The following is a 15547-nucleotide window of genomic DNA, read 5'->3' on the forward strand; positions in this document are numbered from 1 at the left end:
TGTTGCATGTCTTCTTGAAAATGATGACGTGCTACTTGGAGCCAGTTGACTGCCTGCTACCCACTACACCACATGACCAGTTTCTTCAGGAGGCAGGTGCCCATTAGGTTAAGGAATCTACAGGACAAAGAGATTCTACACGAAGGATCACCAACCTTTTAGAAACTGATAGCTACTTCATGGGTACTGGGCCATACGAAGGGCTACCAGTTTCATACACTCTTCTTAAATCATGTATAATAAACATGTTTTAAATACTTTTTTAAATATTGTCATTTTCAAATCTATATGAATGCAAATGTGATTGAAGAAGAATAGTAGGGCCCTATGAAATCTGTTTTGTTTTTCCCTAAATTCTGTTTTTTTCCATTTTTATTCTTCTGAATTCCATGTTTTATGTTATTATCATATTAATTTACCTAAAAGTGTCTAATTATGGAATGGGTGGGAAAAGAGAACAATGCAATATGAAAAAATCTCACATTTAATGACTGTTATTCAACAAAGTGCTGGTTTCAGCAAAACTTTTACTGCTTTGGTAAAACATTTACCTGTAAATAACAAATAAACATTAATTTTTCATGCAAAAAAAGAAACTTATGAATTTCACATTAGCGTAGTCTGTGACCACTGCCCAGTTTGTTGTGGAGGGAGCCTATTACTGCTTGGGCAAAGGTTGAGTAGTTGCATCACTCCATGAAAATTACATCTACCAGAAAGTACTGGCCTTCAAAACCTGCACAAATAAGAGAAACATGAAGAATTTTTAGTTAACTTTATTTTAATTGGCATCAGAATAACAATTGATAATCACCAGTAATCACCTAATAATTATTAGTCATTCAGATACAGTTCATTTTTACAAAAAATATTTCACAAGAAATATGCACATTTTTACTTATTGGTATAACTAAAACGCATTGCAATATTGTAATGCATGTAATTCGCATTACATTCTTATAAGTATAATGCATTTTAATTTACTGGTGTGAATGCTATGTACTTAATTCACTCGCCAATGACGATGTTCAGAACTCTGCAGTCTCTTGCATCGGTAGTTTTGTCGACAACGACTGATATTTTTTTCCCTTAAAGCTTCTGTCGCACAGCATCCATATGCTGCTCGAACACACGGGGTAAGTGGATTTGACGGAGGCTACTCTCATGTTCTGGCAGCGCTCCTCCTTGTTTACAGTGCTTGACCAGAAACGGATGTAGCTTTTTCATTTTTTCTAAAGGAATGTCTGACTCGGCACACAGAGAAACAAAATCTTCAGTAAACTCACGTCTTGTTTCAGCTGATTTGTTTGCATGACCAAGACTTTGCTGGAGTGAGCGGCTAGCGCTACTTTGCCTTTTGTCTCTTTCAGAATTGAGTCTTTGACTTTAAGTGGTCGTCACATGTGTTTTTGTGGGTCCAGTGCATCATGTGCTGGCAAAACTTACGAAAGAGTTATTCTCCCGATTCATAAAAATCGTTTGGGTACTGTTCTGCTCTAATCTTAGAACTAAGTAGAATTTCATAATTTTTTTGAGGATTTCAGTGTTTCAGCAAGCCGCTTCGCCATAGTTGACCATTGACTTTTTTTTTCCTGTCTGTGCATTTGTGTGTGTGGAAAGTCCTGCTTCAACAGGTAGCACATACAGTGGGCTGCAGTGGCCAAAATTTATTAGAAACCATTGCTTCGCTTTGTCCCACACTGATGTCAGCGAATTATATGACATTCCGCATTTTACAACGGATTCCATTATATTTGTTGAATTCCGCGATTCCGTCCGTGTTTTCCGCATCCTGAAAATCATAGGGCCCTAGAATAGAAACAGGATAAAAATGAAAATTTGTGAGACGCTGCTAACTCGTGAGTTGTGCTATTTTTAGAACAGGTCCGCGGGGGACTCATGGTTCTTGGGGGCACCATGTTGGTGATCCCTGTTCCACACATTGAAGCACACAGCCATTTCCAGCCTTGTACGTGACACATTTAGAATTCTATTGTAGAAAGCGTGGAAAATGACTCAAATGCTGAGGGTAACTTTGAAGGTAATGTAATTTTTTTTGATAGGAAAAATAGATCTGAACTTGTCTTTCAACAAGGTAAGGAATGATCATTTCCATCAGTGAAGATGATGATGAGGCCATACTTAAAAATACTGGAGCTTAGCTTGGTTTGGAATCTGACTTTTGATGAATAAAAGTGCTGGGTCCTCCCATTTTCGTTTAACAAATGGCTTCTGCATCACCATTTTTGCTTTTGATTTTATTTAGCATGTAAATTGCACATACCCCCTGCGATGGGCTGGCCCCCCATCCTGGGTTGTTCCCTGCCTCGTGCCCATTGCTACCGGGATAGGCTCCGGACTCCCCGCGACCCAATAGGATAAGCGGTTTGGAAAATGGATTGATAGATGGAAATGGCTTCTGTGTCACCATTTTTGCTTTTGATTTTATTTAGCATGTAAATTGCACATACCCCCTGCGATGGGCTGGCCCCCCATCCTGGGTTGTTCCCTGCCTCGTGCCCATTGCTACCGGGATAGGCTCCGGACTCCCCGCGACCCAATAGGATAAGCGGTTTGGAAAATGGATTGATAGATGGAAATGGCTTCTGTGTCACCATTTTTGCTTTTGATTTTATTTAGCATGTAAATTGCACATACCCCCTGCGATGGGCTGGCCCCCCATCCTGGGTTGTTCCCTGCCTCGTGCCCATTGCTTCCGGGATAGGCTCCGGACCCCCCGCGACCCAGTAGGATAAGTGGTTTGGAAAATGGATGGATGGATTGCACATACCTTCCACAACTATGAAATATATTTCCTTTGAGATATAGCACCTTTTATACACTGTGGGCATAACAATTTACTAGTAATACTTTTATATAATGAAATACAAATTCAGTATAATAAATTGAATATATATATAGTGCGGGGCGGCATGATAGTGCAGTGGTTAGCACTGTTGCCTCACACCTCTGGGACCCAGGTTCGAGTCTCCGCCTGGGTCACATGTGTGCAGAGTTTGCATGTTCTCCCCATGTCGTCGTGGGGTTTCCTCCGGGTACTCCGTTTTCCCCCCACAGTCCAAAAACATGCTGAGGCTAATTGGAGTTGCTAAATTGCCCATAGGTGTGCATGTGTGAGTGTGCCCTGTGATGGGCGGGCCCCCCATCCTGGGTTGTTCCCTGCCTCGTGCCCATTGCTTCCAGGATAGGCTCCGGACCCCCCGCGACCCAGTAGGAAAAAGCGGATTGGAAAATGGATGGATGGATTTATATAGTGCCTTTCACAACAGAGTCGCCCCAAAGCTTTACATGAGTGTGTTGTAATGAGTGCAATGTCATAGATTGAGAATTATACAAAAACAGAAGAATAGAAAGACAAAGAAATAAAAGAAAGCCAGATGACAACAGAGGAGAAGAACCAAAAACTCCCAAGTAGGGAGAATAAAAAATTTCTGGGTGTCTAATGTCAACTGGCTGCCCAACCCCCCTGGACATGCTAACATTATTGGAAAAAGAAGAGTGGACTTGCTTGCTAAAAACAAGGTGTAGACTGTAATTAACTCAAGCCAATGTCCATCAATGAGTCAATTCTCTATGGACGCCAGCCCCGGGCATCATCCGAACATGTGGGAAGGAAGGTAGAGAGCATGGATGGTCAGAACATGCATTGACACATTTATAGACAAGTATTGTACACTGTAAAAATTTTTGCCATATATTTTACAGTAAATTACTGGCAGCAGACGCCAGTACTTTTTACAGTAGGCCACTGTATATTTATTTTACAGTTCATTACTGCATTTTGTTTTTATTGTAATTTACTGTAATATCTTTAATCACAGTATAATACAGTATACCTAAACTACTGTAAATTACTGTAAAACTACAGAAACTTCTGTAATGTTTTCATGTACATTTAATTTACGGTTCATTACTGTATTCATTTTAATGTAATTTGCTGTAATATTTCAATATAACAATACAGTATATATACAGTATGTGAATGAATGTAATACTAGAGTACACTTGATCCTTTTATTGTAAAAGTTTGCATACCTTTATGTGCAGTTTATATTTACTATAGTTTTCTTATGTTAAGGCATATTAATGAAACAATGCATACATTGTTAATGGAAAATGTTCAACAATTCTTACATTTCCAATGTTTCACCATCATCCATCCATCCATTTTCAAAACCGCTTATCCTACTGGGTCGCGGGGGGGGGGGGGGGGGGGGGGTCTGGAGACTATCCCGGAAGCAATGGGCACGAGGCAGGGAACAACCCAGGATGGGGGGCCAGCCCATAGTAGGGCACACTCACACACCATTCACTCACACATGCACACCTAAGGGCAATTTAGCAACTCCAATTAGCCTCAGCATGTCTTTGGACTGTGGGCGGAAACCCCACGACGACATGGGGAGAACATGCAAACTCCACACACATGTAACCCAGGTGGAGACTCGAACCCGGGTCCTAAAGGTGTGAGGCGACAGTGTTAACCACTGCACCACCATGCCGCCCCGTTTCACCATCATGTAATTTTAAAATCTTTTAAATTGTGATTTTCAAAAATGCAAAACTAATTGTCGAAATAAGGAATAAACTAACTACCATAAAGTTAACAGGAGCAATAGTATGTGAAGGGAACAGAAGCAGGTTGAAGTCTTAAAAAAAAAAAAAAAAAAACTTCCTCACATTCCATCATTCCAGGTGGTCACGTTCGGCAGAATCCCTACAAACAGTGAAGTACACAAGCAATAAATAAACCCTGTTATCAACAGTATCATTACCATTTTACCATTTTAGTTTCACAGGTAAATTTCACATCACTTCCGACTCTAAGATTTCAACAAGTTATTGAAATCAGTTCAGACAGACAAAAAACTATAAATGAATGTAATACCCTAAAATAGTGCTTTATGTGCATGAATAAAATGCTTCAGGTACCTTATATGAAGTCCCATTCAAACTCAGTGAGCTTTCTAATTAGTGAGCAAATGTGTGGGTTGATGGCAACAGACTTCTTCTGGACTAACTTTCCCGTCTTCTTGCTCTTCATTTTTCCTTTGCTTACCTTTGACCCTCTCTCTAGGCTGATTTTGAAGAAATTTCTGAAAGAAAAAAAACATGCACAATCAATCTGTCTGTACAAGGAAAATTGTTTATCTTTGTGTTTATCTGAATGTATGTCCTGGTGTGTCAGTCTGTGGGTGTGAAGTGTTGTTCTATCTGTATATGCTATGATTGTGTCTGTATGTGATATATTTGTGTCGGTCTGTGAATGTATTTCTTAGTATGTCTGTGTGTGTTAGTGTTTTTCTGTTTGTGAATGTGTATGGTATATTTGTGTCGGTCTGGAAACGTGTGTGGTATATTTATGAAGGCCTTTGAATGTGTGTCTGTTGTTTTGTCTGAGTTTAGTGTGTCTGTGAGTATGAACATAGTGTTGTTGCTAATAAGTTTTATAACTAAGGATTTTCTAATGTAATTCACTTTTGAAAAGTCAATGTCACAAAATGTTACCTTTGTATAAATTCAAGAGGTATTCAAGAGTGTATCTTGGTATTGGAGGTTGAAGTTGTAGTAACACACAAAGAGTGTTGCTAATCCAGACATGAAGGTTGGCTGCACCCCTTGGCGAATCACCTGGCCTTCAATTCCAATCATCCATTTCTGTGTACTAGAGCCGTCACCTACAACCATCAAAATTTATTCAAACATGTTAACAAGTATTACCGAACAAGAAATTTAGCTGATGAAAAGTAAGATTATACCAAGAATTATCAGCCTTGGACTCCCTGGCAGGCAGCAGGTCCTCTCAATATCAGCTGCAGTGATTGTCTCCTGTAAAATAACAACACAGTGGACAAAAATTAGTCAGACACAAAAATATTTTGTCTTTAAGTACAAAACAGAAAAATAAAACTCAGAATAAAGTAGAGGGTAACTACGTCCAGTTGTAAATGAATACATTTGCAATGTAATATACCATTAAAGAAAATACATATCTTTAAAACTGAAATGCTTACCTCTGTCTGGAATATGAGGTCCCGTTTTTCTTCTTTAAAATGTGCCATTAGCAACTCAACTACAATACTATATACTTAAAGGTAGTAATGCGACGACTTAACTGCTGGTATGAAAAATTCTTCTCTGAAACTAACCGGTTGATGTATAAAGAAAGGTCAGAAGACACAATGCCCTCAAACAAATCATGCCTTATGCAAGGCGGTAGCCCATGGCAGACATGAAAATGAATGAGATTATTAAAAACTGAATCAAACTTCACACCACAATCTGAATTCACCTGAAATAATTTCGCATTTTCTGCATTTTGCTTATTTGCTTATAAGAAATAACGAGGAAAACTGAAACTCTTCGCGTTTTTAGCTGATTGTGTTAAAACAACTGTGAGACAAAATCTGATGACACAGACTTTACACAAATATCACATGTTCTTTCTCCTGCGGTCACAGCTAGCTTCACCTAACTTGCAAAACTAGCACACTAGCAAAAAACTAATTAAGCACCAATATCAAGTTAACGTAATACTGATAACAAGAGGACCAAAATATAATAATGTTAATCATATCATCTAACGATAACTATCAAATAACAATGAAGCTCCAATACCTTAAACCTTAAAATATATAATAACCACTACTCAGTTCTTAAAAATAACTGAGTGCCCACCACTTGAACAGACAAAAAAATAAATAAATCAAGAAACATGGTATTACTCACCTTGACATCCAATTGTGTCGCTTTTCTCAGTGCCAGCAACGGCGAACTAAAGATAGCTCCCTCGCGCCTGTTTCAGTTCAAACAGCACAACGCCTTCTAACCGCCAAACTGACCTTACTTGACGATAATGCATCAAATATAGCTGATCACTATGAAAATATTTGTATTTTAAAATATGTAAAACTGTTAAAACAGTTGAAATATTACGTTTGAAATGTTTGTCTTATTTCAAACTAAATAAAATAAGTGATGCAGAATTTAGCAAGAATACGTACCTATTTTGAAAAATACAGGTACTTGTCAATTTTTACAGTATAACTCTGATTTTACTGTAAGTGGACTCTGAATACCATTTATACCCACAATGCATTGTAAAATACTGTAAAATACCGTAAAACAATATTACAGTACCATACTGTTGAATATTTGCTGTAAATTTACTGTCATTTTTTACAGTGTATATAAAAATGACATGTACAACTACACCAGTAGCCATAGTGAATGATGTGTTATATGTTAAGTTGTGGGTAGGCTAAACTGAAATGATAGGTCTTCCGTCAAGATTTAAAGACTGAGACTGAATCGGCATCCAGAACATAGGCTGGCAAACCATTTCACAATATAGGGGTCCTGTAGCACAATGCTTTATCATGAACTGTCACTTTATCTATATGACGAACAACAAGGAAACTCGCATCCTTTGATTTCAGTGCCTTATATGTAAGTAGGAGAACTTTGAAGTCAGTTCTAAACCTAGCAGGGAATTAATAACAGGATGTGTTCAGACTTCATACTCTTGGTGAAGAGTATGAATAATTCGAGCTGCTGCATTTTGAACACATTGCAAGGTGTTTAATGTGTGGTGTATGACTACAGTTGTCTAACCTACTGTATAAAAAAGCATGTCTCAATTTCTCAGTGTCTTGAATAGTAAGGAATCATGGTAGTTTGGCAATGTTACGAAGCTGCAGAAGGCATACCTTTGATACTGCATCCACATGCAATTTGAATGAGAGGATTGTATCTAGGATGATGCTAAGGTTACGGGCTGAGCTGCCAAGCGAAAAATTCAGCTCCTTGGAGTGGAGTCAGGAGATTATATAATTACTTTCTGCAGATATGCCTCCAAGCAACAGTACTTCGTTTTTCTGAATATTTAATGATACAACATTTTCAGTCATCCAGGTTAAAGCAATTAGCTAAAGTGGCAATAGATGCAGTGTCATTATATGTAAAATAAATATATATTTCGGTGTTGTTGACATAGGAGGGATAATTAACATTATGTTTTCTCATAATTTAACCCCAATTGTGGCATGTAGAGAGAAAAGAATAAAAAACCAAGAACTGATCCCTGTGGTACTCCATATTTGACTGGTGACAGACGTTAGAGTACAGTTTTTCTCCGCTTGAACATATTGATATTGATTTGTCAAATAGGATTTAAACCACTTCAATACCATTCTAAATAACCCAACATCAAATTTAAGTCTTTGTAATGCCCCAAAGCATTAGCACAGTCATGTTGTCAGCATTAGTTGCCATTGTTATGTCATTTACAACTTTAGTTAAGGCAGTTTTACTGCTGTGTCTTGGGTGGAAGTCCAGCTGGATTCTATTCAGCATGTTGTGTGCCTCCAAGTATGCCTGAAGTTGAGCAGTGACTTTCTTCACCAGAACTTTGGACAAGAATAGTACATTAGAGACAAGTCAGTAATTGCTGAGCTTCTCTGGATCCAAACTTGGTTTCTTCAGTTGTGGTCTGATTACTGCTACTTTAAATTGGCCTGGCACATCACCTGATTACAGGGACATATTCATTATAGCAGTTATAGGTCTTCCCAGAACACCCAAGGGATTATTTAAGAATTTGAGTGGGGATTGGGTGCAGTGGACAAGTGGTCAGTTTTGTTTTAATTATTATAGTTGTTAACTCCTGTTTACTGATTTCTTCAAAGGGTTAATGTTGTAGCTCATTTAATCTTGTGACAGGGATTGATGTAAATTATCTGCACAGGAGCCCCCAGTGGAACATTTAGGTCTATTTTGACAGTCTAAAGCAAGGCTATATACTGTGTGGCTCAACTTAAATCCAGTAAAACCTTAATTTTGTTGTTGTCACGATCCGTGCGGGTATCGCTGGTGAAACGGTGAGAGCACGGACAGGCTGGCAGGAAGGATCAGGCAGGAAGGCAAAAGTCGGGGAAACTAGGGGTTTATTCAGGACGGGCAGGGCAGGATGGGACAAAAGCACGAACATCGACTTAACATCAATGACGGACAAGGAACGAAGGCAAGACATGGACTGAAATAGACAGGACTGGGCGAAAATAAGTGGACACAGTTTGGTATGATCGGGGAAGTACAGAACCCCCCCCCCCCCCCAAAGACGCACTCTCCGGGCGCGCCTCAGGGAAGGCGATGGACAGGACAAGACTGGGGAACCAGGACCTGGAAAACAAGACAAAAAACCATCAATGAGGCACAAGGAACAGGACGGACAGACAGAACAGGCACAGGGGCATAAGCCAAGACAGGACCTGACATAGAACGGGGAAGGCAGACAGACAGATCAGGAATGGGGACATAGAGGGAACAGGTGGAACAAAAGGGCCAGGAGTGAATGGGTGGAACACTGGGGGACGAGGAGCAGAAACGGGAGGAACAAAGGGACGAGGAGGGACAAAGATGGGAGAGCAGGTAAAGGGGACGAGGGAGCTGGAGGGGACCCAGGCAAGGGCAAGGAGAGGGGGGGAGCTGCAGCAGGTGGCGACGTCCTCCGACGCGCTGGAGCGGGGGGAACCACAGGCGACTGAGGAGCCGCGTCCGGGGAGCCCACAGGCGACCGACAAGGAGCCGGAGGATGTAGTGAGGCAGGGCGACGAGGCTGTGGAGGGGGACCCATAGGCAACAGCCGACCCAGAGGGCCAGGACCCGCAGGCGCCAACTGAGCCCCTGCGCAGGCAAGGGAGGGCGAGCCAGGGGGCAGGGTGGGAGGGACCCCAGCCCTACGTCTGTGTCCTCTCCCCTTACGGGATACAGACATGAGGGTCCTTGGCCGGGGTCCAGCTCACCAGGGTGAGGGCAGAGGGGTCACCCGAGGGGTCCCACTCAAGCTCCTCTACCTCCAAGGGAGGAGCGGTGGTGGGGTCGTCTGGGACCTTCTCGGGGACTGGGGCGGAAGGGACTGGGATGGAGTTGGGGACAGGAGTCACAGGGGCTAAAGTCATGGGAAGAGGCGGAGGGAGTGCCTCGGGTGTGGGCGTGGGAGCTACAGGCAGAGGGAGCGCCTTGGGCGTGGGCGCAGGAGCTGCAGGCAGCGGGAGCGCCTGCTCGGGAGCTACAGGCAGAGGGAGCGCTTCGGGCGTGGGTGCTGGAGCCGCAGGCAGGTGCGGCTGCTCGGGAACTGCAGGCAGAGGGAGCGCCTCGGGCGTGGGCGCTGGAGCCGCAGGCAGGTGCGGCTGCTCGGGCGCTGGAGCCGCAGGCAGAGGCGGCTGCTCGGGCGCTGCAGCAGGTGGCGGGACTGGCGAGTCCAGTGCAGGCGAACCGGATGTGGCCCCTTTAAGAGGCCGGAGCACATGCTGAATAGCGTCCCGCACTGCGCTGGCCCCCTTGTGGGCCAGTTGCTCCGGCCGGTAGGAGTACCCGTCAAGGGGAGGCGGTAGCTCCTTGGTGGCCTGGTGTGTTCCCCGTATTCACGGAGTCAAGCCAGCCTCACAGCACACTCCCTTGAAAAGTCCGACGCTGAAAAGGACAAAAAGAACGACAAAGGAGGAAGTTTCAAACCGTGTCCTGCTAAACACCATTCACAGCCTTACTTGGAAATTTGATGAACAGGCTAATCTTTTTAGGGCAACTTAAAGAGAACACTGAGGCAATAGTCAAAGTCAGGGAGTGTCACGCCAGCTACAACCAATCTTCGACTAATCGCTCCGCTTAAAGCGGTAGCGACACCTCACATATTGCGTAGTATTGTTGCCATGTGTTTGAGCCTTACTGAGCGTTATTTTGTCTTGTGCCTGTCTCGCCTGCCCTACCTGTCTCGCCTGCCCTGTCTACCCGACCTCCCTTCCCCATCCTGCCCTCCGGACCCGTCCTCATCGTTTCTTCCATCTTGTCGTCGCCCCGTCTCTTCATTGTTCGTAGGACTGACTTCACCAGTTCCCGACCCCAAGCTTCCATCTCGACCACTCTTTTGGAGTGGTACCCTTGGTTATTGGTATACCTGATTCCCTCATTAAAGTCCCATTCTCCCGCATTCTCTGTTTATCAGGTCTTACAGAATACTTCGTCAGCGTGACATGGACCCCGCAGAGAACCAGAGACTCCAACAACAAGTAGACCAGCTGACTACGCTCGTCACACAGATGATGGGAGGGACAAGAGGGCCGATGCAACCTCTCAGCCTCTCCGCCCAGAACGTCAGTTCCTGTACCCATAGCCATGCCTGAGAAATATGATGGGAACCCTGACCATTGTCATGCATTTCTCATGCAGTGCGGGCTGTACATCGAGGACCACCCGGACCGCTTTATGGAAGAAACTGCTCAGGTGCGGTTTGTCATCTCTCTCCTCACCTGCCGGGCCTATGATTGGGCAACTGCATTGTGGATGAAATAAAGTCCCCTCCTGGACTTGGCATGGGACTTCCAGCAAGCGTTCAAGGATATCTCCAATCACCCCGCCGTAGGGCGTAGTCTGGGTGAGCGTCTCTGTGATCTCAAGCAAGAACCCGAACTGTCACCAAGTTCTCGTTGGAATAGCGGCAGGACTACGCTGGCCTGAAGATTTGAGGATCCTCAATCGCCCAGCACTCCATCCCGAGATTCAAGATGAGTTGACGTCTCGCAGAGCCAGACTGTCATTCGAGGACTACATCGGACTGTCTGTCACCCTGGACAACACCATCTGGGAGGGTTGTCGTACTGTACAAAACTGTTCTCTGTTCTTACACAACAGAACCTGGATCAGGATTCCTCTGACCTTGACTCTAACAATGGCTCAGAAGACGCACACGATGGTGGTGGGATTAGTTTAAGTAAGCTACTAATAACTACTATTACTACTAATCTACTGGTTTCTGTGTTTGACTATGTCTGACAGCACGTCCTTTAAGACTTCTCTATTCTAACACAGCAGAACCTGGATCAGGATTCCTTTGACAACAGATCTGAAGATGTACATGATAGTGATGACATTACAATAAGTAATTTTAACAGGGCAATGATCTCACATATGATTTTCATGTCTTCAAACTTAAACTAGTTTGCTTTCCTAGTTTTTTTTTTTTATTTAACCAAAGCCTTATTTTTACCCTGTATACAATATGCCACATCTTTTATATTTTTATCAAGTCTTAATTTTATGCAAATTTCCTAGTGCTTATGTTTGTCAACTATTCCTTGGACTTGTATTTTCCCATTACAGAGCCTGCACGCAGACCCTGAATCTAATGAACTACCACCAAATTTGAGGCAAACAACAGAGTCATCAATCTTCAGTTTTGAGGACAGTGTCCTTTGGTGTGTTTGAACCACTATGGCAGTCTTTTACTGAAGAATTTCTCATATATAAAAAAATACAAAAAAAGATCCCTTTGTTTCCCATGTTCCCTTTTCCCATCCCTTCGTTGTCTCATCTTCCCCTCTCCTTTTCCCTTACCTCTCTGCTGGTCCTCAACCCTAGACTGGGGATCGTAGCAGAAATTGGGGGCTCGTCCATTCTTCTTTTTTGTTTTTCGGTGCGTGTGACTCCAAGAGTTCTGGGCTCCTCCTTTCCTCGCTTCTGTTGTCTTTCTGTCTGCTGCTTTCCGGTAGTTGGGAGCTTCGTTCTTGTTTAATTTCGCTGGTCTGCCCGGTGGATTTTTTTGGTGTGGGCGGATGTTGTAGTGGTCATAGTTATAGTGATGGCCCGGTTCGACCTCGCCGCTTTTACCCTTTACTCCACACTCGAACAATTCAATGAGTGCCGTAAGGACGATCTTCTGAGTTGGGTGGGTCCCAGAGTGTTGCTGCCACCCCGGTTCGGTTGTCTGCTGCACCAGAGGCCAGAGGACATCTAGGGGTTGGACACCACATGGATCTTGGAGATCCACGCTAAACCAGGACCTGTTACTTACGATTAAGCTAAGGGAGCTCGAACTTGAGATTAAGAGACCAGAGTACCAGGCTCAGCTACTCCGTTTCACGGCTGTGGAAGTTGAGGCAGACAAAGAGCTGGCATTACGACGGTTGAGCATACAGATGCAGCCACTTCAATTTTCCCCTCCCAGCCGGCTGCCTGCCGGTTGCTAGCCAACTGCAAGCCGGCTGCCTGCCCGTTGCCTGCCAAAAGCCAGCCAAAGGGAGTAGCCCCCCTCCTTCTGGGGGTGTGCCTAAATTCTCATCTAAACCCGCCAATTTATTCACTTGCAGGGTGTTACCATGAGATGGCGCTTTCTTTACAAAAACACATTTTAGTTGTGGTCACAAGTTTACATACACAAGTACAACAGGTATCAACCAGAATCTTTTGGTAGCCATTAGCAAGCCTCTGGCATAATTCTGGCTGAATATTTGACCACTCTTCTTTGCAGAATTTCTAGTTAATTTAAACTAGTTGGGTTCCTGGCACGGACCTGGCTTTTCAGCATAACCCACAACTGTTTTGAAGCTTGGCATCCTGATCAGGAGTGACAATTTACATAAAAACACAAGAACATAAGAAATTTACAAACGAGAGGAGGCCATTCGGCCCATCAAGCTCGTTTGAGGAGAACTTAACTAATAGCTCAGCAACTACTAGCTAACTAATTTGTTGTTCTAACATTCATTTATTGTTTTGTATTATTCCTGTAATATAATGTGATTGCACATTTTATACATCATCATTTAATCTGTTGCATGTTATAAACTGCAAAAAGGCTAGTATTGTGTCTTTTCTTACAGTTTTTTTTCAATTGCTAAGACAGAGTAGAATCTACGGTACTATCTCTTCACATACTCATTGCATTGCTCTGGAGAAATATCTTGGCATACAGCATTCATTGTTTGATCTTGTGTCAATTAACATAATTTGTTTATTTTATGTGGTTTTTGCTATCTATTTTAGAAAGGGTCTTGATAGTAATTCAGCAAAATGACATATTTCAGTTTTGACTGTTTTATTTGGAGTTTTAGGGTCAGTATGTACTTATGTGCAAAATGGCCTCTGAAAATTTTGTTGTGAGTGAGACAATGATTTTTGAAGCATGTAGTTATTGATTGCATTTTGTATGAAAGCAAAGCAAAATGCTTAACATAAGCCCACATAAGCTGATGTTGTGGTGACTGTATGAAGAGTTTTGATAAAGCAACTTCAGTATTGCAGTATCTGTCTTAGAAATTGAAAAAATATGTAATTTTTTGTAATTGCCTTTCAAAACTGATTAGTGTGAGGAGCAGTGACAGACATTCCAGACTGATGGGCCATTGACAGTATGCAAAGGTGTGGTGACTCCAAAGTCACTTCAAAGTTGTAACACTTTAGTAATCAAACCTCACACAATTCTTTGAATGTCTCATTCACCTTTGTGTAGCCAGCCCCTATGTCTATAAGCTTCAGAGCTCAAAAGTCTTAGCTAGAAATGTTTATAATATGATTTTTTACAATTTGTCAGCACCACTGAAAATAGGTTTCGAAAAGTGTATGTTTAAAGTAGATTTTAACAAAAAAATAGAATAATCACATTCAAAATGATCTCAGATTATTGGTGCTGAGTTTGTGCTGAATAAAAGCATTTGTAGCCCTTTGGGATAAATATTGTTTAGGCAGTTGCACAACATTTTACTGTAATATGCCTCTCATTTGTTTATTTTTTGGCTTTGTTCTTTACAGTAACTTTTCTGGAGTACTGAATACGTCAAACATTACATATTAGTTATCAGTCATAGTAGATGACCATACTTTTTTTTATTATAGTCTTACAGTTTCTAATTTACATGCCAAAACATATTTTGACTGGTAGTGTTTTCATTTTTTTGTAAGTTTAGCTTGAATTGTAGGGTTTGTGCTTAGTGGTTTGATTAAAGAAGAGGAGATTTTAGGAAATGTGTTTTAGCAATTCAGAAAAACTGTAAAATGTTAAGGCATGTCAGACTACTTTGAAAGTGGGTGAGAGACTCCAAAGGGTCACAGTAAATACTTATTATGCTATGTTTCTTTTATGTTCCTCTTTTTGAGTCTGGTACTATGACAAAAAATTCCCAATCTATCTATCCAGTACTACTTCATCATTTCATCCTCTTTGTGCAATGTAGTGATGGAAAGTACTGTCAGCAAAACAGCATGATACTACACCACCCTGTTTGACCATTGGTTCAGTGTTCTTAGCTTAAGAAAACAACCTCACCCTGATCCCCTGCAAACATATCTCTTTTCATTGTGGCCAAGCACAGAAGTTAATGACACATTCACACGTCATTGTGACTGCCCCCCACCCCCACCCTGTGAATATGCAGCCATCAGCAGCCTTTCAGACTGTTAGCCAGACAGAAAGACAGAACACAAGGAATGTGTCTGTTTTATTCAAGCATAGTACAGAACCATATGTTTTTTTATTTTTCATTTTCTACGCTGTCCACCTTTATTCTCCACAATTAACATTATTAATTTGTTTAGGTCTGTAATTAGTCTGTTACACACATCTTGGGTTACTCTCCTCTCCCAAAATAACTCTATTGCTTGGACACGCTGCTGCTTTGTACCTGGCTTGGCCTCCTTGCAGATGAAGTATTTCAGCATGTGCCAAACAAGCTTTAAATATGTTTAGTTTTCATAT

This window comes from Brienomyrus brachyistius, chromosome 23, assembly GCF_023856365.1.
Source record: "Brienomyrus brachyistius isolate T26 chromosome 23, BBRACH_0.4, whole genome shotgun sequence".
NCBI lineage: Eukaryota > Metazoa > Chordata > Actinopteri > Osteoglossiformes > Mormyridae > Brienomyrus > Brienomyrus brachyistius.